Source organism: Pungitius pungitius, chromosome 18 (assembly GCF_949316345.1).
Source record: "Pungitius pungitius chromosome 18, fPunPun2.1, whole genome shotgun sequence".
NCBI classification, from domain to species: Eukaryota; Metazoa; Chordata; class Actinopteri; order Perciformes; family Gasterosteidae; genus Pungitius; species Pungitius pungitius.
The window spans coordinates 7,006,358-7,017,359 of record NC_084917.1 but is presented as its reverse complement, the minus strand read 5'-3'; the positions used below and the strand labels follow the sequence as shown (position 1 = coordinate 7,017,359).

The following is an 11,002-nucleotide window of genomic DNA, read 5'->3' as shown; positions in this document are numbered from 1 at the left end:
TCTCTGTGTGCTTGTTTTAAATCGATAGATGTGACCGTAATGTTTCATAGAACTCATCTCAGAGGCAGACACGCACCAGCACGAGCTTTACCTGCGGTAAGCGGGAAAAGTGAACATCTCCATAGCGACCGGACGAACACACACGCGCACACACACACACGCACACACACTTGGTGCACACTTTCCTGCATGGTAACAATTCATTTCAGTCGCACTATTTGTATGAATGGTAGACGGCAGGAAACACGCGCACACCGCTGAGACAGAACGCGGGTGTCGCGGAAGACGTTGCACCTGGAGGCGCGCGGCCGTGCGCGCTCACGTGCAGCGCGCTGCCAAATACGCCGGAGGTGGGAGCAGTGCGAGATTTACCAGCATCGAACCGCGCGTGGTTCACCTCGGAGGGAGACGCACATTGACACGCAAACAACGTGAGGACGAGCTGCTTTCAGGTCGACAGGAAGACGGTAAGAGAAAACCTCTCTCTCACTCTCTCTATATTTAAATATATATAAAAATATCTGATTCGAGCCGCAGCTGAAAACTGTTTGCGGCGGAAGCTTCTTCCTCCGTGAAACCAGAGGAGCAGAATATGATTCCCGCTGCTGCTGCCCGATAGAAATGAACCCGAGTGCTTATTTAGAGTCTGATGCGCCTCAGTCAGCGGGGGCTCCAGTCAGGAGTATCGGTGGAGTCCGGGATGGTGGTGATGATGATGGTGATGATTATGATGGTCATGCTTATCAGTAACCGGTGCCTTGATCATCTTCGTACATCTACACGTCTGACCTCTCTTTTAAATTAGGATGAGAGGCGGTGGAGTTTAATCCGTGGACATTAACTTGAGCTGAACACTATTAAAGTCATCAAGGTCTGTCCAGGGGGGATCTAAATATCTATGACTTGTTGGCTCTTTTTTTATGCCTTTGAAACATGAAGTATGTGCTGGGAAAAATAGTCCACCTCAAGGTCTTTACTATACCGATCTGGAAGTTTAAATCACGTATGCTTTCATCACCCGATGCAGTTTGCCAAGTTGAACTAGTTGGTACATTTGTTCAAACAAAATCATTCGATGCAATGAAGCGCTTCTAAATGGACAATGCACTCAGATTGTTTTCTCACCTTTCCTCTTTCAAGGTCAAGATGGAAGTTTAAACCTCAAGTTTAAACTTCATGGGATTTGATGATTATTGTGCTCATGTGTCAATTTAGATCAAAATTTAGCTCATCATAAGAGAGATTCAAAATCGAGGAAAACCCACTGGTTTTGTTCATCTCCACTCGATGAATGGCGCCAATCTCAACATTTGACCTTTGAACGCATGGCACAGAACCTCCCGGTGCTCCTTGATCTCAGAGGGTCTGTGGACCACAGCTGATGTCTGTGACTCACTGTGGCTCCAATGTGTACATCAGCATCTCAGAGCGCAGAGAGAGAGAGAGAGAGAGAGAGAGCGAGAGAGAGCCGGGCGCCACCTGCCGCACCTTAACGCAAGTCTGCGCGGGTCGCCTTCGAACGCACCAAACGCCCCTCTGACGTGGGGACACAGAGGCCCATTGAAGCAGCGCTGCATGCAAGTGTTTTGGTGTAATATTAAACACACAGAAAACCAATCAAAAGCACCACCCAATCTTTGCCCTGGCTCTGCCCCCCCCCCCCCCCCCCCCGCCCCTCCCCGGCAGGAGTCACGCCCGTCATTAGGCTGCCACGGTGGGGACGACATGTCAAGTGACGGGTGCACGGCGAGCCAGCGCCTCTGTGGTCTACCACAGACGTGTGTGTGCTATTGAGTGTGTTACCGACATTCATGTTGGGCCGAGTTACGGTGAGAGCGTGGAGGCAGGCCGGTGAAATGGAGTCCTCACAGACCTCTTTATGCTGTGTGTGTGTGTGTTGTTGGCTAATGGCATTCCAGAAAAAGATGTGAAACTGAACAGCACTTTCTGGCGGTACACTTGCGGGCTTCTTAATGGGCTTCTATCTGTGGTTGAAAAGCGACGGATCAAGTGACATCCCGTATTTCCAACTTATGGGCTTGATGGAACTATGGCTGCAAAAATTGGGAAACTGACACAAAAAATAACAAGATAACTCTATTAGTGCATAGATTGTTTATTGGATTATAGGACTTTTATGTGCACTTAGTTATATAATAACATGACAACATTAAATAAGACATCTATTGCAGGAGGCCACCAGTTCCTCTTCGAAAGGTCCGTCCCTGTGAACACACCTGACCACACACTAGCACCTACGCGCAGGCACATGTTCATCTAGTGTGTGTAGTCATCTTGTCTCTGATGCACATCCACACAGCTCTAGGTAGATGCTTCCCTGGATACTGGAGTCTGGGGGTTTCCACGAGCTAAACTTAGCAAGCTGCAACCCCTCACCCTAGTTTCCTCCCTTATAATTACAGGAAACGAGTCCAGCCAATCAGTGCAGATATATTTGGTGCATATTAGCAAGCTCAAATGGGCGCAGTGTTTGAGGACTGGACAGGTAATGACCAAGTAAGTCAGAGGGGGAGGAGAGGGGTTTTTTTCCCCTGAAAAGATTGTTTGATAATGCGAAGCAGAATGAAAGAAAAGTAACACTGACGTTTTGGGTTTATCGCCTCACACTCCAGCTTTAGGCAGCCTGTGGCCTGTCAGACGGATCCTGTGGTCAGTTCAGTATATCAAGAGAAAACGGTAAGACATTCAGTCCCAGGCAGACTCTGCTCTATGTCTTTTCCAGCTGCAAGACCATTTCCGTTTCTTCTCCTTTACACACACACACACACACACACACACACACTGATAGAGGAGCATCACATATCAAGGCTTTCCACAGGTACAGTATGGCTTTTCCATCTGTCGTTCATTCACTGATTTCTGTTGGTTGGCTGCTCGTCCCACATGCTATCAAAATGTCCCCATGTGCGCGCACACACACACACACACACACACACACACACACACACTAACCAGGTCCAACCACGCAGTCGTGTTTTCTTTGCAACAACGAAAACCGCCGACACAGCCGCTGCCGTTGATGCAGGCCCGTGCTTGCTTCATTCCCAGAAGGACTCGTTCCCCTCTCTGGAGGATGCGTACACCGTCTACCGCCTGAGTCAAGTCAGAATTTTCTACTTTGAGACGAACAGATCGCTGAGAGCGCCGTGCCGCGCCTCCTCTGGCTCCCATCAGCGAGGAAGTAGCTACAGGCGTAACGCATCCGCCCTTGTTCCACTTAGGCATAATCTCCCTCGTACCTGTGGGCTCCATGGGCGATCCCTCCAGAGTGCAGATGCCCCCCCCCCCCCCCCCCCCGTGCTCCGTTTCATCCGTGGCCGATGATGAGACACAAATGCGGGCAACAGGAATTGCTTAAAGCTGCAAGCTGCTGTGCACTTTGCCTGGAAGGTCAGCAGCCATGTGAGAGAAAGACATCCTGTTATTAGAAAGAGAGGTACAGGATGAGTGTGTAGGGGGGGGGGGGGGGTGATTGAAGATCCAAGAACAGAAGAGGATAAGGGCTATTAAGCACAACTTGGGGAAAGTCTTAAGCAGGGGAAGTGACCTGAGCTTGAGTCTCGGTCCTTTCGGTGGTAGATGGCAGACATATGAGCTTCTTCTAATTATTCTACTTTCTTTTCCTCCAGAGAAACACAAGTGCTGCAGCCGTGGTGGTGACGGGATGCTTTTTGATCTGCTATGTTCGGATGGTGAGTCGAGCTCTCGGGTACTTTATATTTGTTTGTTTTTCACCACGTAACAATACTAATGAATTGAATCGCGAAGCACTTATCAGGAGAAATGTCTTAGTGAGACTGAGACATGGTGATAGATGTCCCATATGTGCCCTCCGATGGAGTTTGTGCTACTTTTTTTTTTTACTTGATTTCCCAACCAGTGATATTGTGAAGGAAGTGAAATCAAAAGCTAAAAGCCGTATCGATCAAGATAGACTTGAGTGCTGGTTCTCCTGCAGTAGGGGTAGTATTTGGCAGGATTTGTGTGTGTGTGTGTGTGTGTGTGTGTTTCCGTCTCTGCTTCAATTTGCTCCAATTGACTTTCTGCTGAGCATGTTGATGGCTATGTAAAATACACCACGCTGACTATAATATAATCCTGTTTTCTCCCCTGAAAGATCAGTTCAGACACAGACTGGAAAAATAATGAGATCAGCGTCTGATGGAGGGCAGGGAGTTCTAGAAACTCTCTAAAGTTTTGATTTCCCCAGAGTAATTACGATAGCATTGCAAGATTTGAATGTCTTTTCATGTGTATTAAAGATGCCCATAAAATAATTTCATTCTCAAAGCTACTTTGAAATGTATTCATGTAGCAGATACAGATATTTTCCTGCATAGACATAGTTGTTTTCTTTTTACCATTCTCAAATGGAAGTATTATTATGCATATATTTCAAAGAAAACATAGACATAGAAATATTGGGACATGTTGTGCGCACGGCACAAGAAAGAAATCCTTTTTGGATAGACTGTATATTGTTGCCCCTTGATTTTAACCATGAGCAGGCCTGTTGCATCATTTAATCAGCATTCCTTTCACATTAAGCCATGAACTTGCCACTACAGGACCCATCATAAAAGGCAGAATATGCTGAACACGGCTACAAAGTGGAAATTTGGTTTACATCCGGGAACCAAACCCATGCAGGGCCGTGAAAAAGCGTTACTGTAACGAAGAGGGGACAATAGGGGCCTGTATATGAGAGGAGAAGCCTGCTCGGACTCCCTCTGTGACAGTGACCTGCTGGCAGGAAAGGGGAGTTGGCCGAGGCCGAGCACCGGCTTGAATTGGAGAGTAACTCACACCCGGTGAGGAATGTCAAGAATCCGCGTGTTAAAGTTCACACCGTATCGCCATCTGGATGGATGCTGGCTAATAAAAGGCAGCTGTGTGCGAGTCGGTATGTGTGCACGCGCGCGCACGCACGCACGTAACAAAGCCAGAAGACGGACACAAAACGGAAGAATATTATGAAAGTGTCATTACTGCTTTTGAAGGTGGTTAATTCGAGTACACAGGTACACTTACTGAACCTACCTGACAGTCAAGTAGGAGGTCAGCCCATAAGTATACCATAGCGGTCTATTAAGAAACGACAGGTCAGAGAGGCCACCTGCTGAAGTCACCTGTTCCAAGGCAAAGGGAAAGCCTGAGGTCCACCCAGCTGTGACCCAGTGTGTTATGTTGCTGATACAATATTGGCTCAACATTACTGGGGTTTGCCTCGTGACACTTGCTTAAAGTTCATAATTCCTTTTATAGCTGTGTGAAAAAGCCAGTGTGCGTTTCACCCGACTCAAAACATTTCAATGTGATCTCCCCCCCGGCAGTTTGCGATCCTTCCACAGACCGATCCGCCAAGCTTTGCTCTGAATTTTTGCACGTCTTCTAAACCACGGACGTCGCTCCGCTGCGTATCTGACTCTGCAATTGAGCCTCACGCCTGTCCGCTGAATAGGAAGTGACAGCGAGTGCCACTCAGACTGCGAGAGTAGAGGGAGAAACCGATGCAGTCGATTCCTCTTTGTTTGTGTTTTTTTTTCTTTTTTTTCGGCTGCTCAAGTGTGTTTTCCGATGACAGGTTGCAAAATGTCTTTCATATGTGCGTTTTCCCCCACCTAGATTCTGCGGAGGGCATGAAGGGTCGTACCTGCGAGGCCGTCTGCGGGTAATTGTGCTGAAATAAGACCCCTCCGTCGCAGACTGGGGAATAGAGGTTCAGTTCAGGAGGATATGCTGCAGTGACGTTTCAGAAGAAGCTGCATTTACAGAGATTGTATCAGGTGAGTCACGCACACACACACGCACGCGCACACAAACCAACAATGCTGCGCCACAGTCCCATCCCTGTTTTGGCATTGCCCGCAGCCAAAACAGGTGACAACAGTTTATGAAAAGGATAAACAGTAAAACTTTTACGAACAATAGGTGAGTCATGTGACTGTAGCGCGTCAGTTTGGAGTACCTGTCGGTGTGTCCGTGTGGTGCCACACCCCGGCGCTCTCAACCACGACAGCTGCTGTTCTTTGTTGGAGCGGTTGAGTGCTTTGGCACGCGTTTGCAGGAGTTTTCCACGCGTTCCCCAGTGAATTGTTTTTGCATGTTTTCTCTGTCGGGTTTTTGCAGTTTGGCCACAGGCAGAGCGTCTTTAAAAACCCTTTGCAGCTCTTGTGTTACTCTGAAAGGAATAAAGTGCCGGTGGTTATGCCTTCTTTTTTTTGAAGCTTAGAGTAGTGACTGACATTTGACCTCGTACGACCTGCTGACTTGCGGCAGCGGCGCGTCGGAGCCCTTGATTAAGTTATTTCAGTTATGCGCTGTGTTTGCAGTACAGAGGCCTGATCCCCAGAGGATGCACTTCCTTGATGGCTTCACTCGAGGGGGAAAAAGTTAGAAAACCGCACTTTCAGCAGCTTGATTGACTCATTTTGAAGGCGTGGTCTGTATGTGGTGCTGTTTTATTTCATACATGACTCATGAAGATATTATTTATACAGTCGTATTGATTTACAACTATGACGTTTATTCTAGGCCTTTTCTGCTTTCCCATTCAAAATGTAGTTTCTCTAAATGAAAACCCCCCGGTTTCTCTACAGTGTTGATAGGAGGCCGACTTCTCTTCTTGCCTCGCCAAGTCTGGCCCCTTAGGTGGCTCCGAGAGCGTAATGCTTGAGGAGAGGCGGGATCGGATTACAATAAAAAGAACAAGAGAAAGAGTAGCAGCCAGCTAACCTGCTACAGCCTGGACTGTTATTGCAGGTGCTCCAAAAACAGACGCAGATGTTAATTACCTCTCCGTAGCTGCACACGTTGAGCAGCAGTCGCACATGAAATGCCTCACACAAGTGCGTGTTGGCATGCCAGAGTAAACAGATTAGGATTTAAGGATCAGAAAACAATGTCAGGGGATGAAATGGTTTCTTGGTTTATGGAGCCCTTTGGTTGAACCTCGTATGTTTTTAGGAAGTCGGTTTCATTTTACGCTCCCAAAAGCAGTCAACCTTATCTGTTCACGGACAATTAGAAATTTAGAACCTGGAAATTTGCTTTATCTGTGCTTTTTGAACAACTGTGTATGTAACTGTGTGCGAGACTGAGACCAGTCGGTGAAAGTTCTGCTTAATTCTGTTGTGTACACAATGTGTAGAATTTGTAGTCGTGACTGTGGGTCAGCTGTGCATTCAAAATATAATCCTGGTCCTTTTGTTGGATTTAGTCAGATATATATTTACAATGTCTTGAGCAACACAGTTTTGAAAAAAATCCGTAATGGACGAGAATCAGACTAAAGACTGGAGCGCTGTGGTTTAGCTCCAGTCTGTCCGTCAAAAGGCTGCTCCTTCCTCCGCTTGTCAACACACATCAATCACAACGTCACATGCTAAGAGGACACGGACTCTTGTGCGTATCCCGCATCCGTCATATCAATTGGAGGAAAAGCATTCATATTGGAGGAACATCATTTTCACGTGAATTATGTAGGATAACAATGTTCAATCTGCTTAATCCGAAACTACTGCAATTCATTTTACCAGCCTTTTATCACAAGCATTTTTCTGGGTGTTTCAGGATTGTTTGTGTGAACAGCTGCTCCTCCTTTTCTCCACCTGCGTAACGCGGCTTCGAAACAGCACAACAGTAGTTCTCTTGTTCTTCTCATGAAGATCAAGTGGAATTACCAATTACACCGGTTAAAAGCACCCAAACTCTCATTTTCTGGAAAGAAATGGGAAGATAAGAAGCTTTTGTCTCGAGGGCCAACTTCTTGATTGAAGCGCAAGTTTACAGCTGTTCTACAACTAAGAAGTGTTTTCTGCTTCTGGACCCAAAGTGTTCACGATGGTGGGTGTTCCCCAACCTTTTAAAACACGTGTTTATTTTACTTTTCGAAAGTGCTGCAAATTAGGCAGTGTGTATCCTTGGGTGGGTTGTTCCATAGGGGGGTAAGAGCGGGGCAAGAGGGAAGAGGAGGAGGAGGAGGAGGAGGAGGAGGAGGAGGAGGAGGAGGAAGCTGAGAGAAAATCCTTAAATGTGAAAATGACTGGAACTCCTTGGGTTTTCATAACAAAACTCAAGATTTCCTTACACACACTTGGACCACTGAGGGCATGGAAAACCCCTCCCTGCGCGCTCACGTGGACACACACGCGCGCACGTATTCATCAACTTAACAGCTGGGTTGGTCAGAGAAATAATAAGAATATTGTAAACTAAATGGAGCAGAGACTAATCCGAGGCAACAGAGCCAGCGCGTGTCAGAAATATGCAGAACTTCCCCCCCACCACCCCCCCCCCCCCCCCCCCCCCGGTCATCAATCACAGACAGGAGGCCCTCGGCCGCGCTGACAGGCGGCGGAGTTCTTTTTTTTTCTTTTTTCGGCTCTCTGTGTGCGGACGGTGTCAGTGGACGCGTTGTGGGCCGAGACCATGCTACGCCTTCCCGGGTCGGTATTCGGGTGCATGAGAACATGCATTCGTGGGAACATTCTGGTGGTGGCTCGACATTTTACAGGTAACACTGCAAGCAGTAAATTGGCCTGAACCAAAGAAAAGCACAGCAAAGGGAGGCAGACGGTCCTCAGGGGCCACGCTGGAGTTTAGTCCCTAAAACTGAACCTGGGTTCGGAAGGACGTATCCCTCAAGGACAGGATTGAGGGATAGAAGGAGGGGGTTTGGGTGTCCTCTGGCAGAGACAAAGCCCTCAGGGTTTCTGCTCTAAGCTCCAACTTTGTCTGTGTAAACATGTCGGGAATGAAAAACTCAATATGTGTGTGTGTGTGTCAAGTGCTCAGCATTTGAAGCCCATTGAGTGTATGGATCTGGGAAAGGGAAGAGAAATTAATATCTGAAATACAAGAATGTTGCTCCTTTTCTTTAGTCTAGTGGCGCCTAACTTAGTGGTTGAGACCTTTCATGGGGTCATGAAGCAAGTTCTAAAGGTATTTTTCAGATTTGATCTGACTTTTTGATCATTGCCTTCGACGATACGTTAATGATAAAGATGAATCAGATATTTGACAGCGTTGCCCGTTTGATAGTCCTGTTTTTTTTTTAGGGTCTTCCGGTCACAATATTTTACAATTTACACTGGCTCCCTGTATCAGCATCATACCCAGATATTTCTGACCAGATCATATTATATATGCATATTTTTCCAAACGCTCCTCTTCTTAAATGGTGTTATAACTGATGTCCATGAGAAAGCAGCCACTGTCTCTCTTTAAAATGATAAATCAGGCTTTTGGAAAGGCTTTGAAGATACAGTCGTTGAACTGCTTAATCTGTTGTTTCAGTTGATGTGTCACTGCAGAAACCCAAGCAGGTCGTAAATCTCTTGTCCACCGACACGCGTTCGTACTGTGGAGCCTGTACAAATGGAGTTCATCGTCATCCTGATGTTCCTCAGTCCCACGCGAGTTGACCCGAGTGTCTCACTGCGTCCAATCGTTTCTTCACCCACTCTCCGTCTGCGTTAGACACAGGGTGACAGGGCAGCTGCCTCCGCGCCTCATCTGGGTCCGTGTTTGCGTGCATGAAGGATGAATGTGTGACTTTGCAATAGATCTGGCATGGCGAATGAATGTTACGTAGCTTGTTTGACTGAGGCCGCTGCCTCCCCGCTCCAGCCTCTGATCATGTCATTGGACCCAAAAGGGGGAATAATCACCGAGGAATTTGGCAGGCTTTTGATCCCGGGGCTGTCCAGTGAGACAAAAAGATGTCCCACGTGTCTTATGGGAAACAACGGGCCATGTTTAACCAAAAATGTATCATCTACTGCAAGTGTAATATTGGTAGTGAGGCAACTGTAAATCTGCCTTTTGCGGTTAATTGTCATTTTAGCGCTTGTTTCCTGCTGTGAAACACAAACAAATTAAAAATAATGACCTTATCTTCCAGGCCAAGAACCACGGATGACAAAAAAAAAAAAACAGGAAGCATAATGCGGCTAAATACTTTCCATGTCAGTTTACATTCCCGTGCACAAAGCCTTCAGATAAAAGCACAGCAGATCATAACAGTCCAAACTGCTGATCAGCGTTAGAGATGATAAACGCACCGGAGAAGACACTTTACCCACCCGAGTCTGTATCCAAATGTTCCTCCCGCAGCCTTCTGGCATTAAACGTGATCAGATGTTGAAAGGGAATGCAGTGTCGCTGGTTTACGTTACGCACGGCTGATTTTAGGTTTGAGGTCCTGCAGAACGGCTTTGCAACAAGTATGTTACGCTTTACGAATCCCTCTGTGTTGAGTCCTGCAGGGTAAAGGGTCTTGTTTAATCCCTGCACACCAGCACTAAGATAAAGCTGGATAGTCCTTTATAAGAACCTTTAGAATGGGAGGAAATGGCCATTCATCATGGATGCATGTGATGACGTGTCTGACCCTAAATCCCCCCGCAGAATATGTTGCAAATTTACCTTACCTTATCAGAAGGGCACAGAGCGCAGTCCTCAGACAATGTCATGTGCTGCCATTTTCAAAACAAATGGTCTATTTTTGAATATACCATTTATTATTATGTAATTAAGGAACAAAAAACCACACAATTTTTCTGCAATAGACAATAGTTTTGTGTCTTTTAGAGGAGTCTCCAACACCTCCAGTTCTGTAGCCCAGTAAAAACATTTTGTATCTTGGTGTTTACCACAGCAACATAAAAGGTACTTAGGGATTAATAATGAAAAATAACAACAATAACAATCATTTCTAACAATAGGCAATGTGGATGTTTTGAGCCCTTTGACCTCGCTGATCAATTCCTCCTAACATGTTGTTGGAGGTTGGAATAAAACGCAGACATGGATCTTTGGATCCACTTCATCCTCATCATCATCATCATCATGAAGGGCCAGTGTCAGTCAAAATGTAGAATCCTTGTCATTTCCTCTCAGAAACCACCCTCGCAGAGACACTTAGCTCCTCCCCACACCGGCACCCTGCTCTCTCCGTGAGCCTCGTAATCCACCACAG

The 11,002-nt window shown here is 46.6% G+C and overlaps 1 protein-coding gene across 2 annotated transcripts in view; it reads left to right on the top strand.

The window, feature by feature from the left end:
* Nucleotides 1–295: 295 nt before the first annotated feature.
* bmpr1bb (bone morphogenetic protein receptor, type IBb) overlaps nt 296–11,002 on the top strand; it is a 35,524-nt gene continuing 24,817 nt past the window's right edge. The window contains exons 1-4 of one of the 2 annotated variants that reach the window (XM_037485464.2): nt 296–467; nt 2,634–2,697; nt 3,651–3,713; nt 5,647–5,807. The gene's annotated coding sequence lies outside the window, so the exon portion shown is untranslated. The remainder of the gene's footprint in view (nt 468–2,633; nt 2,698–3,650; nt 3,714–5,646; nt 5,808–11,002) is intronic. The other variant, XM_037485463.2, reaches the window with a different exon arrangement.